We start from the raw sequence: 21,456 nt of genomic DNA on the forward strand, positions 1-21,456 counted from the left end.
GAGGGAGGGAAAGGACTGCTCTGGTATTGATTGTGACTGTTTGACTGCCTGAGATGCTGCTGGTGCTACTGTGCTGCTTGCTAAGTTCTTACCTGCTGTCATTTAAAGTGGTGGACCAGGCTCAGTCTGTAGGGGAGAAGGAGACTTCATTGGGGCACACTACTGTGTCATGTAGAGGCCCCATCACCAGTGAGCACTCACCTTAACATACACAGTAACAAGTTTTGCTTGTCAGCATTTGAGGTGCTGTTTCCTAGAAACCCTTGCATCTATGTCCTTGAAACTGGACAGACTCCATGCCCTCAGCAAGGGCTACCATGCCTGATGTTTTTATCCAACTCTGCCAAAAAAAATGACAGTTATAGGCAGTTTCATGCTTCCCCATTATAGCCTATGGGTGAAACGTCAAAACAGCAACAATTTTGTCAAAATGAAATACAACAGTGCTTTTGAACCAAAACAAAACTTGATACGAAACACTGTCCCATCAAAATGGCAAAACAAAGTCAAAACGAAACGGTGCTGTTTCACACAGCCCCAGTTATAAGCCTGCTAGCAGGGCATGCCTTGGCTCGGGCCTTCCCACTTCTGGAAGATGCCAGAGCTCTATTGGATGAATTAGCCACATTCCTTAACTCTATAACAAGCCCTCGGTCAAGGACTGCCCAAGCAGACCTCAGGTAGGGTGGGCAAATAGTGAGCAAATATGCACCCGGGTTCCAGCAACTGCCTGGAGACACCGAGTGGAACGAGACCACTCAGTTCTTTCAGTCTCACAAGGGCTCGGTGAGGAGATAGATAAGCTTGCCTAAGTAGAGACACCGTACCACTCCCTTTGACACAACAAAATATCCATCTGGATTGACCATTCCCTCTCTGAACGGAGGCTGGAGAAGACGAGCGTCTCAAGAGGGTGCATCTCCAGGGTCTGAATCCTGCTCTCACATTCTCCCTGGAAGAGTTGTCTGAGGAACCAATTCACACCAATTAGGAGTGACGTCACTTGTCCAAGGCAGAAAAGCACAGGCAGCAATCAGCAACTCTCTGCATGTACTGTGGCAAGCCAGGCCACTTTACAGCCCTTTCATCTGACAGACCAGGGAGGAATGGGGGACACCGTTATGAAACTAGTAGGCCCTGCTGAAGAAAGAAAAAAAAAAAGCACTCCAGACTGGGCAATGCACACAGGTCTCATACTCACAGCCAAGCCATTGCCCTCCCCTTGGGAGAAGGTGTCACTGTGGAGTCCCATCATTCCCCTCTTTCATTCCCCTCTTTGGTTAAAGCTGCACCTCTCCCATCTAACCATGCCCCAGGTTTGGCAAGTCCTCGTGGATTTGGGTGCCTCAGACTATTTTCTGTACTAAACTAAGGTCTATTTTTGAAGCTGATACCATGTATGCAGGTAACTTGGCTAGCATTGTGTACCAAATAGTTATGCATGCTAGTGCCTAGACTTGTTGATAGCTATTGAAACCTGGCTGAGGATTTATTATTAAACAAGGTGGTCTCTTTATTTTCATGAGGTTGTGAGGAGTAGTAGGATAGGATCCCAAAAGGCACCCTAGGAGAACACTTATCTGACCACCCCAAAATGAGAGAGCTTGACATGACTAGTAATACTCAGCTCCTGGCAGGACTTAATGCAGTCCAAAATGAGCTGGATCTGGGAGCCTGAAAATATTACTTGCAAGAGAGCGTGACAAAGGGGTTTCAACCATCTATATTCCTGGCCAATTCAACTCTGCTCTTTGTGAAGAAAGCCAGCATCACCGTTCCTGTTTGTAGACAATCATACCCTAAATAAGGTCACTGTATAAATCCGATACCCACTCCCCATCATGAGTGAGCTGTTTGAAAGCCTGTGGCAAGCATGTACCATCACAAAATTGATTCCAAGGGAAGCAAATATTTGTATTAAGCACATAAGTGATTTTTGAAAATGGAATCAGTTGAAATGAACTGAAAGGGACTAAGCCACTCACAATTTGAACAATGCAGAACATGAAACACTGTTTGCTCCCAATGTCTCACGTATTTGATCATTAAATATAAATGCTTCTTGGTAAGGACTTGGGTTCCATTCAAGTAAAGCACTTAAGCTCATCTGTAAGCATCCATGACTACACGTTAAGCCTACATTTGCTAGGCATTTATTATACAATCACTTTCTACTTATTCATGGTTCAAATTCTCCCTAGTCATTTCCTACTAATATTCGACTATGTACTTCAAGTAAGAGAAATGATTCAGGAGCACAACGCACAGTGGGAATCAACCAGAAGCCGACAGCGAATTCTCCCAGGATCCTTTGAAAAACCCAGTCTTTAGATTTCTCTCTGCATCTCTCTCTCCATTGATGACATCCCCAACTATCTATTCATCAATTTGTTGGGCACTCCCATGAGGTTTATTATTGTTGTTGTGGATGTTGGTACTGTGGAAGAAGGGAAAAATGGAGTTGAACCTCCATTATGTGTAAGGGTGCAAAACACGTATTCAGCTTAGGCTATGGGGAAGTCAAAAGGACATGACCCAAAACCGCCAGATTAACACAAGCCTGGGACTATCCTGTCCTAGTCTAGTAAAAAACAAAAACTTAGCACAAAAGTAACCACAAATCAGCCTGCTGAGTCATCCCAAAATGCGAAGTGACCCCTAAAGTTACAAGTTAGATGAGAAACCCTTAAAATTTTGCTAACGATAAACATAAAATAGAAAACATGCGCTTTACTAACAAAGTCATGGCAAATGCTGATTGGTTATGTCATCACTATGCTTATGATGTCATATTTTCTATATGAACCCGCCTCACCTGTTGTACGGGGTCAGACCTCTTCACGATTCTCCAATTGTGTACGAGTCTGTCCAGAATGCATTCTCTAATAAACCAAGCTTCTGCTGACCTGACCTAAAGTTTGCTGCGTGTGTTTACCATGACTACCCTTATTTTCTGTGCTTTTCACAGGTAAACCTTGCCTCATGCAAGGGCACCAGCACTCAGCCATAGACAGCTCAGAAGCTTGACCACAATGAGGATGGAATGTGGGTTAGGAGGAACCTGCATCATTGGCTGGCAGGGGAAAGGAGGAGAGAAGTATACAGCAGTAGAGCAATGCTTCTGCAGCTATCCCTTTAACTTTTTTCAGCCTCCCCAAGCAAATTACACAGATCATGGTAGAGTTGGAGTGATGTTTTAACCAGAGTAGTCTAGGAATTAGGAGAGGCAAGGATTTTTGTGAGTGATACCTTGTATTTGCCTTGGTAACCCATAGAAAATTATTGATGACTTCAATGCCATGGGGTGCTTTAGACAACATGCACATCCCTGTGCAATCCCCCTTGGGGTCAGGGCAGTCATTCACTAACAGGAAAGGATTTGCCTAGTTGATCCTGAAAGCCATGGTGGGTGAGCAGGGCTGGTTCACAAACAGTTATACAGGGTGGGCAGGCAGCGCACACGAGGCGCACGTATTCAGAAACTCTCCCCTGCCTGACTTGATGGAGAATGGTCACTATACACAAGGAGTCCCCAAGACCATGCTCGGTGGTGTTGCCGTCCCCCCACTTGTAACAAAACATGCTACTGACCCCATCAAGCCCTGGCTCATGAAGCCTTATGTAGGACACATTACTGACCTGCAAAAGATGACTTTCAACTACATCTAAGCAAATGCAGGATGGCTGTTGAATGTGCCTTTAGCCACCACAAAGCATGGTGGAGGCTGCTTAACTGCAGGCTCAAGCTGGAGCCAGAAAACAACCACCTTTATAGTGGCAGCCTGAACGCTCCACAGTATTTGGGAAACCCAGGGGGGAAGGCTTCCAGTGAGTTGTGGGCTGATGAAATGCAATAACAGTGACCAAACAGAGACGTGCGAGAACAGTGCACAGGACAAGATAATACCAGCATGGAGATGCTGGTCGGGAGGCTTTTGTGCAGGATTGCCTGGCAGCACATATTATGGATGCTGCCAACAACTAACAGTGGTTGTTCTTCCCACTAAAGTAAAATTCTTACCTATTTACACCAGAAACCATCCGTGTCTGCAGTACATTTTTGTGAAGAGTGGCAAGGAGAAGGTTTCAGTAAGGGAGGGGGTGCATAGGGAGAAAATGGGCAGGACATGGGGGACAGGGTTGGAGCAGCTGCCTGGACTGGGGTAGGTGGTTATTGTTTTCAGGTTGGCATCAGGCAGGGGGCACGCACAGCCATCCACACTGCCTAGCCACTCTGGATCACGTCCTATGAAGGGTTAATTAAACTTCTCCTTGGCCTGAGGGAGTTGTTAAGTAGCATGAAGAGCCTGCAGGAGCCCTCAGGTTTTTCCTGTGTGTTGGGGGTCAGGTGGGGTTTATCTGCCTTGATTGTTGGGAGAACAAATACCCTCCTGAAGGTGTTTGAGGCTGAAGTGCTATATCCAGCAGCTTGTTAGCTACCTTTTATATCCACTTGTGCAAGAATACTTTTTGGAGTAAAAGGAAAGGTCTCTGCTTACTACACTATCATAATTCTTTATCGATGTGCGAAGATGCATCTACATGCAGAATGATGTGTTTGGGCGGGGGGCACGGGGGTTGGGAATTGATTGGGGAGGACAGTGCAGTAAGTCACCCCAACATTTGACATAACTGTGTGCGCCACACAAAAATTGCATGCATTATGTGCAGGTGTTCACGGCGTCACTGCACAGGTGGAGGGGGAGAAGCACACTGTCAGGCGTCCCCCTGGAAACTGTACCCAGCCTGGACAGCTGGGGGATGCTGGTAAGTGTAGCGCTGAAACTCAGAAAACAAACTGTTGGATAGACCCAAGGTTTTGCGCCCCCCCCCCCCGCCCCACCCCCAGACTATATTACTATGTTAAATTTTTGTAATAAGCAGTAATCACACACATCTGTTTTCCACAAACTACCACCACCAGCTGCAAATCACCACTAGCAATCTGGAGGTAGATGAGGAGCAGGCTCCCCACCCACACCTCTCACACCGCAGAAATGTGTATTTTTGATATAGCCCAGCCTGGCTACAAACAGCTGCTCCGGGCTCATCACCTCCATGCTGCGAGCAGGGGAGAGAGGGGGCTGTGCTGCCTCAGGTCCCAACCCCATTGCCCGCTCTGAGGCACGCCTGCACACGCCATGCGGAGCTGATGCCAGAGCCTGGCACAGCTGTTTGGAGCCTCTCGGCTGCAGCCGCCCGAGCTCTGGGGGGCAAGGGGCAGCAGGGCATCCTGCCATGTACCCCTTGACCTCACTTTGTTTTTCTGCCATGCCGGCACTCTGGCACCTTCCAAGGTGGGTGTTATGGTGTTTTTCAGCACTGCGGCCAAAACACGTTGCCTACCCTGGTCTACTCCTAAAGTTATTGTACAAGGGAACACCACTACTGAGTATTTCTTTAAACGGGTTGTAGCAGGATGGGGTCCCTCGGGGTGGCTGGGTTACCCCTGGCCAGTCTTGCCTTAAAAGCACCCTCTGTCTCACCCTCCATATCTTGTTGGTATGGTTAATATAGGGAGGCTGCCATCAATCTTTAAGTTTGGACGCAGTCTGGCTAGATCCAATTAAACCCTGTTGTTCATAGACCCCTTGGTGTCCTGCTTCATGGTTCCCAAGTCTCTCAGCCTTATGGGCTACATGTGTGGCTCCAATTGCCTCTTTACCCTGCCCCAAGCCTCACAGATGGTACTGACATTGCCTTGGCTAGGCCTTGCTGCGATTTGGGCCCCTTGTCCCACCAGGGCTCTCCGCAGCCCTGTCTCTGCCCCTTACCGGCACCGGGGTCCCCAAGCTGTAGTGGGTCCCAACTAGGCCTTCTCCTTCCCCAAACAGCCTCATCCAAACCACCAGTGTTTAAAGACAGCAAACAAACAACCGCCATGAGCCCCTGGGCTGTAATGCCACACAAAACTTGAGGCTTGCTCTCCCCCTTTAAAAGAGTAAAACTTCCTCTCTGAGGCGAGCTCGGTGCCTGATAGGCAAGGATACCTTAAGGGCTCCTGGCCTCCCCTTAGCCCTATGGGCAGCGTACCTGCTGGCTGCAACATCTCTGGCCCTTCCTTCCCGGAGGCTTCTTCCCCTTCAGCTGCTGGCAGTGAACTGACCTGCCTGGTCCCAGCCCTGGGGTGTCTGTGGGCCCAGGGCCCTGCCTCCTCCAGCCAGCTGACCAGGGCCAGGTGCAGCCAGTTCCCTCATTAGCTGGTTGTCATGGCGACCTGCACCTGCACTGTGATCTAGCTCTTTGTGCTCTCTCCCCAGCAATCTCTGCTCTAAGAGGAGCAGGCACCTTAGTGCCCTGCGACAAGGGTCAACATTGAATTGCAAGACATGATTCTTGCACTTCAATATTGCTTCATTTTAGAAATGTCATCTTTTTGTTCATGTGACTGTTTAAAAATTGTTTAATTTTCAAATGTATGTAGAATACCTGCTGTGAGTATATCCTAGAGAGTAGCTTATCAGGAGTGTTTTGTGTTCAGTGTGAAGCTTTTGGGCAAATATTCGAATAATGCAGTCACAACTGTAAAGGACGTGGAAACAGAATGGTGTCCAAGGGCTGCCGTGGTGCTCCCTAGTGGTCACCTCGATCCAGCTGGGCTCCTGCTCCTGTCTTGCAGGGTCTCGCCCTGCTTCCTCGTCTCTGCTCTTAGTGGGAGCAGGTTGGCAAGAGGAAAGACAGAGAAAACAACAAGAAAAACCTCCAGGACAAGGTCAGAAGGGACTAGTTCTTCAGGACTAGACTTCTCATTGACTAACTGAGTGCCTTTGCCTCAGTGAGCTCTTGCTCTTTTTCCTTGGTGGAAGACAAACACAAGTTCATACATTAGATTAACTTCAACTGCATACTTCCTGAACTTATCCGGATTTTTATTTCCAAGGAAATTACCACTCTGCTACTTCTTAAACAGGAATCACTTTCTCTTTCTGCCTGTCTGTCTAAATGTTCAGGCTGGAAGGATGGAGCATAATCTTTAATCCCTATATTTATTGGATAATCCATGTCACTGGTAGGGAATTTGATAATGTTCTGTTTCCATGTTATATTCATTATTACTCTTAAAGGAGTTTTCAAATCACATTAGTGGTACATATCCTGTATGGGGATGAAGCAGTGACTCCATCTAGTTATCTCCTTGCCAGGATCTTGAGAGTCATGAATATGATCATTAGGACTGGGGTATTTCTTTTTTAATCTGAGAACTCATCTTAATAAGGGGTAAACCGAGCCTACCCTCCAAGGAGGATAACCTATGATTTTCAAAGGAGCCAAAAGGAATTAGGTGTTCATGTCCCATTCAGTTCCCTTGTCGTTGAACACTACAGTCCATTTTTATCTTTGAAAATGGCATAGTTTCCATTTTCATTCTTAAATAACAGTATTTATTATTTTATATTTCTCTCTCTTTGTGAGAATTAATAATTGCAATTAACTATTTACACCAACAATTCAGAAACTCCCTCTCTGGTTCCCTGCTATGAAAAAATGTCTTACTGTTATTCTCCTACAGCTCCACTGCTCCTTTTAGTTTACCTATCTACTGAATGAATGCACTTTTTCAGTCCAATTATTCAGCCAAGATAAGCAGTGTCTTCCCCCCCTCTAATAAGGACTTCTTGTAAGGTCTCCTTGATGCTTTATTTTAAAGAAATTATGAATAAAAGGACAAGATTACTTTCCCCCTTTCCCTGTTAAAACCCCACAGCTCAAAAGCCCTTTAGTTGTTCATTTATCTTCAGACATGAATTTATTTCTATGACAATAAATAGTCCCTGATTGTTAGTCGTGACTCATAACTTTGAATTATTGAACCCTCAAGGGAATATTCAACAGGGCATAATATGGATCCAGATTCTCAGCTAAAAAGAAAAAAAAATCAGAAATAAATGTTCATTCCTTTGTGCTCAGGTTAGTGTTTCACAGCTAACATCTTTAGGGAACATGAATTTATTTCTATGACAATAAATAGTCCCTGATTGTTAGTCGTGACTCATAACTTTGAATTATTGAACCCTCAAGGGAATATTCAACAGGGCATAATATGGATCCAGATTCTCAGCTAAAAAGAAAAAAAAATCAGAAATAAATGTTCATTCCTTTGTGCTCAGGTTAGTGTTTCACAGCTAACATCTTTAGGGAAGAACATTGGATTCTTTCCTGGCTCGGGTATCTGTCACAGAACATTTTTCTGAGTTCCAAGTAAGTATAACATTTAATTGCTAATGATCATGCATGAAGACTTCAACATATATTGTGACCCTGATCCTACTCATGTGTTTTTCACCACAGAACTGTACTTAGTGTGAGGTTCTACCCTTATTGCCCTACAACTCTTTTTAAGAGCTAGAAAGTGGTTTGGGTCATACCTACCCCAAGGATTAGTGGTTCAAGCACTTGCTGGAAAGCAGGCCTTGAAAATGTCCATGTCCACTCGGAGGTGGAACCTACAATATCCGCAGCCTTTACCCCAACCTATTAGACTGCCATATAGGAGGCCTCTCCTGGCAGAGTACCTACTAACTTGGAGACAGTTTTAGCACTTACCCAATGCGATGCAAGTGCCTAGACAACTCTGTCCCATGTACTTCTGCAGCCAGACTGCAGCCTACTGCACATGCTCAGTAGGTAAATACAGCTTGCTACATAAACTATGCATAGGTGCAAAAATTGCAGTTATACAGCTATGTAGGTTCTACTTTTGCACATGATGGTGAAATATGTTTTAGCCTATTTCTTATGGGACTGTTCAAAGCCAGATATTTTTCCAAGTATTAATTTGCATTAGGCACCGAAGTGTGATCGTATTCTACCTTGTCTGACTCCTTCAAAAAGCATAAGCAGAAAAATAGGGGTGTCAATTAATCACAGTTAACTACGCAATTAATGCATTCATAGATTTTTGTGTGGGGGTTTTTACTGCATTTATCAAGCCTGTGGTTTTGGAACCCGTGCCTGGGCTGCGCTCTGCCACCTCCAGGCTGCCCGACGGGGTAGTAGGGGAGAGTGAAGGCATGTTGGGGCAGACTGAGGCCCCCATGGTGATGGAGGGACTGGGGCAGGGGCAGGATCTGTGGTGAATGGGGCCCTGGGACTGGGTAGGACATGGGATGGAGCTGCAGGAGGCTTGTTCAGGGGCACAGGGGTCGGGGTGCTTCCCACCACTGTGCACACTGCCAGGGGAGCCCTGGGAGGCATGTGTGTGGGGTGAGGGCAGGCTGCCTGCTGCATGCTGGACTCTGTACCCAGCTGCTGTTGCCTTGCAAGCTGTGCAATGCCATGTTCTGCCTCCTGCTGCTAGGTAAGCAGGAGATGCATGGTATGGCCATGCCCCAACCTCTGCCCCTGGTGCCCCTGGACATGCCTCCTATAGCTGCATCCCACGACCCACCGAGGTCCTTGGGCTACATTCAGCACAGAAAACCGCCCCCTTGCCCCACTCCCTCCTTCACTGTGGGGGCATCAATACGCACCCCTCTCCCCCTCCACAGTCTTACCTGCTGGGCTGTGTGCGTGTATGCGCATGCATGCGTGCGCGCCCCTCACTACCAAGCCACAGCCCCCCCAGCCCTGCAGCTGCCCCTCACTTCTGATCCACAATACCCCGTATCCTGCCAGGGTGTGTGGGGACCCTCCCTCCCTGGGCTCCAAACACACACATAAAGCCTCACACACCGTCACAAATTCCTCCCCCAAATACACCCTACACACCCCCCAACCATACAAAGTACCTTCATAATTTTACATATCATTTTTTTCTGCACATAATTTTGAGTTTTTAGCTGTGCAATTAAAATTCTGATTAATTGCAGCTAATAGTTTAAAATTGCACAACTAATTGCGATTCAATTTTTTAAGGTTTGGCAGCCCTACAGAAAACACAAGGGTAAGATGACAATGCACGACAAATGTAGACACAGTAATGGTTTTCTAGGGACTCAAGCATGGCAGAATAGGATAATACTTAGGCGCATAACTGGACATGGGTGTCTAATAGGTGGAACAGGGTCTGACCCTCAGGACTTTGCAGATGGGTGGCTTGGCTTGGAAGAAAGCCAAGCTCTCATGTTCCTGTGCTAGAGAAGGAAAACTATTGAATGCACTCGGAGTGAAGTAGAGGACTGGATTATACTAGGCATGCATGAAGATTAGTGGCTGGTTTTACTCCCTTTTTTCTTCAGTAATTTATTTCAAAAGCAGTTTCCCTACATTCATGGCCTCAGCAGGGGCTAGCATCCCTGCCGTTTTCAGCCCCCCGTGCCTTAGACAGTGTCACCCATGTCATGAGTTTTGCTTGTCAGCAGCTTGGGGTGCAGTAACCCAGAAACCCCTGCACCTGTCTCCTTGAAACTTGGCAGGCTTCCCACTGTGGCTTACACACGTGACGCGAGTTTTGCTTTCAAGAATTTGGAGTGCAGTTTTCCAGAAACCTCTGCACCTATCATACTAAAACTTGTTACACATCATGCACTCAGCAGAGGCTACCATCTCTGCAAGTTTCATCTGAATCAGCCAAAAGACAACCAAGTTATAGATATTTCATTGATTCCTCATTGTACTTTATGGCTGAATCTGTGAATCGACTCCAAATCTTTGAAGTGATTCGGCCGAAACGAATTGGAAAAATGATTCAGATCTGAATTGAATCTCTGGCATCTGAATCAGCTGAATCTGAATCAAATAGTTCCCTATTCACACAGGCCTATATGACAGTGGTTATTATGAAAATATAGACTTAGCAGAATTGCTTAGTAAAAACACCAACAGACAGGCTGTGTATGTGAACTGTGGTACATGAATCAGAGTTGGAAAGAGTCTAAGGGGTCATCAAGGCCAGCCTCCAACACAAATGCAGGAATGCTATGCCTAAAGCATCCCAGGCAACTTCTTATCCAACTGCTTAAAGTCAGATTCACAGAGGAGTAGGGCCGAAAGGGACTTTCAGAGGTCATCGTTCAGCACCCTGCCTGAGGTTGGATCATCCCTATCCTAACCACCCCATACAAACCCATTGTCTAACCTCTTAACAAAACTACACACCCAGCCCTGACAACTCAGCGCAAGACACAACACCCCAATCTGCCACAGGGAAAGCAGGGGGAACATGGTGGTCAATGCCCTGGGGCTGCACAGGTTGTTAAAATACGCTCAAGAGATCCCATGAAGAGAGCCATGCACCCCACCTCCCTGCTATATAGGAAGGCAACCTCTGCTCCTCCGCAAAGGTCTCCAATGAAGGAAACTGAACAACTTCCCTGTGCCGGCTACTCCAATACTTTACTGCTCTAACTTTAAGGAACTTTTTTTTTTCCTGAGACCTCATCGAAAATCAACTTCTCTGCAATTTAAAACATTATTGTCACATCCTGTTTCTTCTGCTATAGCTGCTTTCAGCTTCAACCATCACCTTCAAACCATAATAGATTTTTTTTTAAATCAGCAGAAGACAGAAGGACACTTGAAAGGACAGTGAATGCTACCATTAGCTAATGAACTACATCCCCTTTTTTCACAGTTCATTAAAACAGAAAGAGCGTGGCACTCCATTAGGAGATGCAGGTTCCAGTCCCTGCTCCAACGAGCATTAAGCATTTCACACAAACTGCTTCAACCAGAGAGAATACTCTACCCCAACCTATGCTACTGTCTGGTGGCAATGCCCTTCCTTTCAACAGCCAGAGTTGTTAAATAGCTCCTTATAGCTAAATCAGTAGTGTTTGCCATAGTCTTACTATGCCACGGTGGCATTATGCCCAGCCAGGATGTTCCAGAGCATGCGCTGCTCAGCTGCCCCATTTGCGCACTCCAAACCCTCTGCAGCCCCTCTTCAAAATCCCGTGTCCCCTGTGCTTGAACGAATGATCTCAGAGCAGTCTCAACAATGTCTTTAGGTTTGAAGAAGTGTAAATAGGTGCAGGTGGGCAGCTCATGCTCGAGGGCATCTCAGTTGGGGAATGCTGCTGCAACAGTGCAGATATGCCCAGAGAGTCCTGGGAACTCTGCCGGATTTTGAAACTGCATCCAGGGGTTCCTAAATGTTGTTCGTCAAGAAAATCTTCAATATCAAGACAACACATAGTAGCCTTTGTTTTTCCTTTCACTTGGGGGGATAGCATTGAAATTAGAAAAAGGATCTTGATCATTTGGGAAACCCAGATAAATGAATTTAAAAAAAATAGCAAAGAAAAATGTGACATGCAGTAAAGAAAAAAATCAAATACAAAAAGTACAGAAGGAGCAATAAGTGTCTTGCCACTGTCACTGGTAGGAAATATATTGGGGTTTGGTGGATCACAAACTCAGCATGACTCCGGAAATTATGCTGGAGCCACAATGGGCAACTATTGTGTAGGGTTTAATTAACAGAGGTATGGATAGATGTTCATGTAGAGCTACAAATCCCAGTCCAATGTGAAATACTTTAAACATGAGTGCTTCACTGCTGCCCAGTTGTACAGGTTCCTTGCAGCTGAAGTGCTGCAAAAGGCACTGGAGCAGGCACCGTAGTGGAGCTGTGTGGCTTAATCAACAAATGGTCCATGGGTTTTACAGCCAGATCAGGCATCAGGAGAACTTCTCAATACACATTGCCTATTTGCATATCAGAAAAGGTTTGGCATGTTAGATGGGGAAGGGGCGAGACTGTGTTTATGGAGCACAGAGGGTATAGGAAAGCATGGCCAAATGCCTTTCAGGGGGGAAAAGCATGAGGTGCATCCCCTAATGGTGACAGCTGTGCTCAACAGGTCCCAGCTGAGGAGAGAGTTGCATGCAGACTAATGCCTCTGTCCTTTTTGAGTATAATACCAATGGGAAAGACAAGTAATCTGTCATATAGATGTCTATCTGGGGGGGAAGCAAAACATCTACCAAGATAAATACGTTTTTTGAGAGTCTGGATAGAGAAAAAACATTGGACTTAAAAGAAGACTTTTGGAGAGAAATTTGAGTAGGAACCCTGGTGCCTAGCACATGATTTAATCCCCAGCAAGTGAAGCTGGTACTGATTTGGGAAGAGCTGGCAGGATTGCCAGCACCTGCAAACACAGACACAGTCACTGGCCAGGGCAAGCTATTTCTGTTTGGGTTTTTTGGATATTTGTCTGCAGACTCATAGTTTCAGTTTTGTCATTTTTTTGTCTTCTGTTACATGCAATAAACCTTTATACTTTACCAATTGTCTTGTGCTACAGGTGATTTCAGGGCAACTGAATACCACAGGCATTCACTTTCTACAGATGTAGAGAGACCCACATAATTTGCAAACTGGGTGATGACCAGTGAGCTTGCAAAGTTTCCTCCACTGGAGCTGCAAAGATTGGGGACAAGACAATGAGATTTCCTAGGGATGAAGGCTCACCCCAGGTACAAAGTCTTGTACCTATGCAGCATGACAGCGAAGAAAAGCTTAGGGAACAGAGAGCTCGTGAAAGCGCCCAAGTTAAAGAACCTTCCCTTCTCTTTGATTTGCTACAGGGCCTGGAAACCATGTTTCCCACGTCTCAGGTTAATGGGATTCTGCCCATGGTTTCTACACTCTCCATGTCAAATAACTCTGTGCACAAATCTTTTGCCATAGGAGTTGCTTGACTCCACAATTAACCATCTTCTAAGTGATTCATTCCCTTTGGAAATGAACTCTTCTTTGATCCTCAGCAGCTTTCTTTGGTTTCTCCACTTCACTCCGGGGGATTTCTGGAGCTAGGTAATCCTCTTGTTATGGTTTGTGGGAGGATCAGAAGCAAGATAAAGGAATGTCTTTGTGACGGTGATGGCTCTTTGCATGTCATGATAGCACAGAACATTTCTGAGACCAGACAGCCGTCATGGAGAAGCAGCCAGCCCTGAAATCACAGAGCCAGTACTGCTAAAGAGGTTGACTATTATTATTAGTAGTAGTATTATTATTATTAATATTTAAAATTGTAGAGGACACCATTACCTACTAAATGGAGCTGTGGTTTAAGACTCTAGGTTTCTGAGTTCTCCATGTATCTTCTATTCTGCCAACAGCCTGCTGCATGTGCTAGAGTAGTCATAAACTATACTAGTGCACACCTAAGTTTCTTCTATTTATCTCTTCATAAATGGGCTTTGTAATATATTGATATAAAATTGTGAAATAGGAACAAACATGAATATCTGAAGAAAAAAATGTTCACTGTAATATTAAGGACACATGCATTTAACTCAGTGGGGAAAATGCAGACAAATACACAGATCTTGGAATCTCTCTTAAAATAATTCAAATTAAGTAACTATTGTATGTTTAATGTATATTTAGTTTTAAAAACCAGTAATACCAATATTAGCAAAATGGCTCAGATTCAGGCAGGACACGCTAACAGCATCCTTTGAATAAGTGCAGACACTTATATATGGCAATAAGGAACAACGTTCTAGTCTAGCACAGACTTGGAAAACATTACATTTGTTACAATTGTCAAAGCTGACCAGAGGATGTAGATGCCACATGCACTTCACTTTAATGGCATTCCTTAGACAGGGTGAACACCTGAGAGATTTCCTTTAAGAGATTTCCTTTAATATTGCTAAAGATCAGCCTAAGAAAGATTTAGAAGCCCCCTAGCTATAGGCCTAAGTGTTTCATAACATTTAGTGCATCTGTCCATCTGTATTCTTGTGAGATATAATAATAAGAAAGTACTTTTCTATGTTGAAAACTTAAGGCAAAGAAGTCCTAGCAACTATGTTATTAGAGTTATTGAGATTCCTAGACTGCAGATAAGTCTATAGTAGATTTTTTTCAAAAGCTTTTAGTCACATTGAAGAACCTGACCTGTAGTCAGTTAGGACCTATAACAGTGGGTCCTAGCTGACTTACTAAAGCTAAGCAAGATTTCTGTAGCAAAGCAGAGACTGGATCCTGTGGCGCAAACCAGCTTCCTAATAGCTCACTCAGCTTTCTGTACATACATGTCTCTCACTTCAGCCAGCATAGGTGTATTTTCAGCCACCATCTGTTGGAAACCTCATTAAGTCCCCATTCATTGCTCCACATCAAAGTGATTGTGATGCGTTGGGTTAAGGCTGGCTTGTCCAACTTGTGGCCCACCAGGCCGTTTTCTGAGACCCGAGGTGCTGCAATGGGAAACGAAAGTAAAACACTGGCTGCTGAAGGGCCGGGGAAAGGACAAGATTCCCACACGCACCACATCAGCTGGACGTTGCCGACGTGGTGCATGTGGGAAGACGAGTAGCCGGCAGCAAAAGCGCGGGTCATCGATAACTGGAGAGCGTGTCATTGGTGCTGGGAGACAGAGCCACGAGTGAAAGGTAAGTGTGGGCAGGGGGGGGGCTTTGGCTGGGGTCCATTGCCTGGGGCCGGGGCCTGGCATTACTGAGGCATTTGAGGTTGCACTTGGCTTATGATGGCAGCACCTGCACGCATGAGGATGTACCTTACAGATGGAGACTTTACCATGCATATGAGGCATTAACTGACATTAGATAGCATTACTGAGAGGCATTTGAAGCTGCACTTGGCATACGATGGCAGCACCTGCACATGTCAGGCTGTACCTTACATATTATGACAATACCTGATGGGTGGGGGTCCGTATTGATACCACAATATTATTACATAGTCATAAAATGGTGACTTTGAACTGGTGAGTTGTTTTTACCTTCACCTGTCTCTCCCAAACTAGTTTTCCTCTGACTAAAATTAATTTTGGCTCTATTAGCCACAGGGCCTACCCTACACTCAAAAGATGACGGATCATAGGAAACGAAAAATTGATGCTGAATGTCAAGTTTTCAAAGCTAGTTGGATCACTGATTTTTTTGCTCTTGAACAAAACGGGAACATCCTGTGTCTGATTTGCCACGAGAAAGTGGCTGTCTGCCAGGAGTACAATGTGAGGCAACATTGTTCTACAAAACATGCAAAGACATGTGACGGCCTGGTGCGTCGGGTTAGAAGTGATCGGGAGAACTCTGTAACAGAGCATGAACAGGCAGACGTCTTTCTTCAAAGCTGCGAGGCAGAAGTCTTAGGCAGCAACCAAGATCAGCTTCTTGATAGCCGAGGCAATAGCTAAGAGGGGGAAACCATTGTCTGATGGAGAATGTGTGAAAGATTGCTTGGGCACATTTACATCTGTGGTATTCCCTGACAAACAGTCAATGGTGGAGAAAACCAGCCTTTCACATCAGACGGTTACTAGAAGAGTAGACGACATGGCATCAAACACTGATGATTCACTGATGAAAAGACTCAGTGCCCGTCAGTTTTACAGCTTGGGGGTTGACAAAAGCACAGATGGGAGTGATGCAGCTCAACTGGCAATCTTTGCACGAGGAGAAACCAAACAATCCCATGTTGCTGGGGAACTGCTCGACTTGTGTCCAATGCAAGGCAAAACGACGGGACAGAATATTTTCAATGAAGTGAAACATGTCTTGTTGGAATTAAATCTTCCAGAGGACAAACTCTGTGGTCTAACAATAGATGGCGCCCCTGTGAGGATAGGCAAGCACAATGGATCTGTCCGTTTACTGGTCAAGTCTGTGCCTCAGGATGTCATCACACGTCCCTGCATCACTCACCAGGAACAACTGTGTGCAAAGGCCCTGGGGATGAAACATGTGATGGAAAAGGTTGTTTCTACAGTCACTTTCATAAAGTCAAAGGGGCTTAATCATAGACAGTCCCAAGCATTTCTTGTGAGATAGGATTAAACCACGATGACGTTATTTAATTCTGCCAAGTTCGTTGGCTCAGCAGGACAGCTGCACTAGCCAGATGCTGGTCACTGCTTGATGAAATCCTCTGACTGGTCCAAATTAAGTGAAACACATGCAAGCTGTTGGTCCTTTTTTAATTGTTAGTCTTTTTTTTTTCCACTCCTTCCTCTTTCCCATTCACTTCAAAAATGTTTTTCAAGACTTTTCCCTTCTCACCAACTGCTCCACTTGCATCTTGCTGGCTGTGGAGTGAAAGAAACCACACGGTGTTTTCTCTATGCCTGAGCTCCATGACACTCCTTCCCACCCCTCTCCCACCCCAGAGGAGGGGTAGACTTGTCCATGCCCTTGCTTACCAGGCCCTCTAGTACCAAGTCACTGTTGGGCAGGTCTGTGAAAGCCGTACCTGGTGACTGGTCTGAAACTGTTCTAACTTCATGACAGCATGTTTGATTTAGTTTATTTAAATGTGTTACAGTGAACCTGTAATAGCACCTTTAGACACCGAGGGAAGTTCAGAACCTACACATTTAAGCACCATCTGAGCTGTGGTTTCATACAATCATAGAAAAATAGGACTAAGAGGGACCTCAATAGGTCATCTAGGATCTAAATGTTGTGTTTAGGTGCCTGACCTGATAGGTGCATAAAATGACAATGTATCATCACCTTACTGTCTGAATAGCATAATACAGAAAGAGTCCTACAATGCTTTGTCTCATGATCAAATAGGAGTAACACCATAGGCTTCAGAGAAAGGGGACAGTAACCCCATCACTGTGCACATTTTAATGTCCCAAGGAAGAAGTCATTTTCCAGTGATCTGTATCAGCATTTGGTTTTAGGATGATGATTGTTTTCTGAGGTGGAAACAAATGTGAAGAGGAGAATTTCAAAAGAAAAGCCTTTGCTAAGGGAACGTGACAGATTAGCAGAATTTTGAGAATACAAGTGTAAAAGTACATCTTTGTCTTCATTTAATGTCCTTCCTACAGGTCTACTTTAAGAACACAGCATGAATCGGGAGAACTTCACTAACACAGTGAAAGGATTTGTCTTTGTGGGCGTCTGTCAGAGCCCTGAACTGCCGCGCTTCCTCTTCCTGGCCTTCCTCATAGTCTACATTGATACCTGGTTTGGTAACCTCACTATCATCACTATAGTTATTTGCACCTGCCACCTCCATATGCCCATGTGTTTCTTGCTCACCAACTTGGCCTACCTGGACCTCTTCAAGTCCCCAGCGACTGTCCCCATGATGCTGAGGGACCTCCTGTCTCCACACACAACCATCTCATTTCACAGGGGCTTGATACAGATATTTTTCTTCCACTTGTCAGGAGGAACCTCAGTCTTCCTTCTCATAGTAATGGCAGATAACCGATATGTGGCCATCTATAAACCATTATGGTACTTGACCATCATGAACCAGGGGGTTGCATAGGGCTAGTGACTGGGGCATGGTTGGGTGGCTTTGTCCATTCTAGTGTCCAAATTGCACTCAATTTTCAGGTGCCCTTTTGTGGACCCACTCTACTGGATAATTTCTACTGTGAAATCCCACGGGTCATGAAACTTGCTTGCACAGGAACCAATGTGATAGACTTGCAGATCATCTCCAACAATGCGTTTGTAATCTCTGGGTCCTTCTTTGCATTACTTATTTCCTATACTATCATCTTGGGCAAGATAAGAACACATGTTATAGAAGGGAAGCACAAAGCCCTTTCCACTTGTACTGTACAGATTACATTGGTGTGCTTGCATTTTGGGCCTGGCATGTTCATTTTATGATAGACCCTTCCAGAAATTCACAGCAGATAAAGCAATCTCTGTGCTCTACACAGTGCCCATCCCCACAGTGAACCCAGTGATCTACACACTGAGGAGTGCCAAAATAAAAAATGCAATTCAGACATTACTGTGGACAGTCCTGTTCTCAGGAAGACAATTAGAGCCTTCATTTGTTGAATAGTCCCTGTGTTTCCCACTTTGCAAAACCTTTCAGGTTAAGCTATAATAACAATCACAATGATAATATCAATATCTCTAACAATAACGATAGGAATAACCGTAATACATGAGGTCAGTATCTCAAAGCCTTCTTACATGGTTTGTATACATCTAGTATAACGTTCTAGTATTTTTCCAGTCATCTAAGTGGCTATTTCTTCATCCATTCAGTCACACGCCCGCCACCTTTCTCCTGGCCCCACATATTTCTTTCAAACCTTCCACTATTATCTGTTCAGAGACCAGCCTCACAAAAGTGCTAGAGAAGCCCCTGGGTGGTTACTGACCCGTGATGTGGTGCGTCAAGTACTTTGCTGGGCTGTCAATGAGACCTAGGTTTCAACCAACTCTGGGCAAGGGGGCCTAAAACTTGGATCTTTCTACTTTGCTGGTGACTACTTAGTGACTGAGAGCAAAACATGGGAGGCTTTCCTCTCCCATACGTCCTTCCTTTTTTCCTGCGTACGGGTCCAAATAGTCATGGTTTATGGTTGATGTTTTCAGACTTTTAAGGCCACTATGGATCCATCAGGGGTTCAAGTGCCTGCCCTGGCTTTTTACCCAGCCAATGAATACTCTTCTGGCTGTGCCGTGTCTGCAAATGTAGGCAGTTGGCGATGCAGCTAGGAATGACATTCCTTGCCTGCATGTAATTGCACAAGGTAAAAGTCTCCATTGGCTTCACTGGAAGGAAACGTCCCTCCTAGAGAACTGAAGATCTGCCTCTAAGAGTAATTCAGAGAAGCTGCCCTTTGAAATGAGTTGGGGATCTGGGTGCCTCTATAAGCAGACATAGTATGCAAGTCCTTCCTGAAATGCTCAGTATTATATCTATAACCTGATCTCTATTTCCTTGCAATGCAACCGGGTCTCTGAAAACCTGTCTCCTTCTCAGTAAACTAGCATAGCCTCAAGATCGCATTGTACGATTAACGTATCAGTCGTCCCGGCCTTTCCAAGTCTGCTATGTCTGTGACTGTAGAACCAGGTTCCTCCAAAAAAGTGTTAAAAATATTACAACAAGGTCAAATCTCAGCAATATTTGTTTGCTACCCAACAGGAAAATTAGATCCAGTTTTCAGAATCAGACAGACCCCAAACTTTCCACTTATCTATTTTCTAACTCCAGAAATAGCATAGGCACTAACATTAAAGTTTCTCTAAAATCCCTTTGAGGTTTTCCTGGCTGGATCAAAAACGTTGCCACTTTGGAGGTTTGAAATTCTGTCTTAAGCAACTAAATTAGAAACTTTAAGAATGTCTTCCTCCTCCAATCCAAAGAGAACGGGTTTGCCAAATGGGTTTTGGTGAAAAGCTGCCTGATATTACAAGATGGGATATATGAAACACGGGGAAATAGTCCCCCTTTTAATGGTCCGTCTAGAAGAAGCACAGAACTCAGGTTGCTACAGACACTGGAAGACAAATCTGCCTGTGGGATAATAGCAGGAGAGAAATAAGTTAGGACGTCTGGGTTTTGTATGGCAGTTGCTGATCTGGAATAGCATGACTTGCCTTGGCATGGGGGCAATTGTTAAAACAATTGGCCAAACACGTAGCCAGTCAATTTTTCAACCACTTAACATTGAAAATGAATAGAACATGAAAGTATATTACATCAGAGCGAGATGTGGGGCACACACCTGAGTTGGAGCACATCTCTTCCTAAGGTTACCAAAAAGCCCAGAAATAACAGCGATGGGATCATCTTTAGTGTTTTGAATGAAATAATGTCCAAGCTTTAGTTGACATGGCACTTGTGGGGGGAAAAGCTACCTGGACTCTCAAACTAGGTTACATTTGGGTAGAAACAATTTGTAGCTGTCATCTTAGTATGGCTGGTTTCATGCCAATTTATCTACATGGTGTTTGTGTTGGTCTGTCTATCCATCCTATATCCAAACCTCTTATCAATATATTTATCTAGTCTGGCTGGTCACCAGTAATACAGAAGATGATGGTAGGATTTTTGAAACCGTGTGGATGCTAGGTGATCAAGTCTCACTGAGAGCTGAAAGAACTCGTCTTTCTAATTCTCTAAGATACTTCTGAAATTTCCATTTGGAGCGACTACTTTAAAAGTTGTTCGAAAGGCAAGGATTTCTTAGGCTGGTATCTTTTACTGGATCAACTACGCAATTGGCATAAAGCTTTCAAATGCAAGGCTTTCAATAGTTGGTTGAGCAAGTATTGAAAAGCAAGACGATCCCCGTGCGAGGTTAAAGAGGGAAAGGGGCGAGGAGGCTTCCCTGGCTGATCAGAGAAATCCAGGGCAGCCTAAGGTCCAAAAGGGGAGCACATAAAAAGTGGAAACAGGGAGAGATCACCAAAGACGAATATACCTCCTCTGCTCGTGCTTGTAGGGAGGCAGTTAGACGGGCCAAAGCTACTATGGAGCTGAGGATGGCAACCCATGTAAAAGACAACAAGAAATTGTTTTTTAGATATAATGGGAGTAAAAGGAAGGCCCTGGGAGGAATAGGACCCCTGCTAAATGGGCAGAAACAATTGGTGATGGACAGAGGGGACAAGACTGAACTCCTCAACGAGTTCTTTGCCTCAGTGTTCCTAAGCGAGGGGCACGACAAGTCTCTCACTGGGGTTGTAGAGAGGCAGCAGCAAGGCGCCAGACTTCCATGCGTAGACCCTGAGATGGTGCAGAGTCACTTGGAAGAACTGGATGCCTTTAAGTCGGCAGGCCCGGATGAGCTCCATCCGAGGGTGCTGAAGGCACTG

General features: G+C 45.0%; 1 pseudogene; it reads left to right on the forward strand.

Moving 5' to 3' along the window:
* Positions 1-17,635: 17,635 nt before the first annotated feature.
* LOC102373337 lies at positions 17,636-18,682 on the forward strand (annotated as a pseudogene).
* Positions 18,683-21,456: the final 2,774 nt, after the last annotated feature.

This window comes from Alligator sinensis, unplaced genomic scaffold, assembly GCF_000455745.1.
Source record: "Alligator sinensis unplaced genomic scaffold, ASM45574v1 scaffold174_1, whole genome shotgun sequence".
NCBI lineage: Eukaryota > Metazoa > Chordata > Crocodylia > Alligatoridae > Alligator > Alligator sinensis.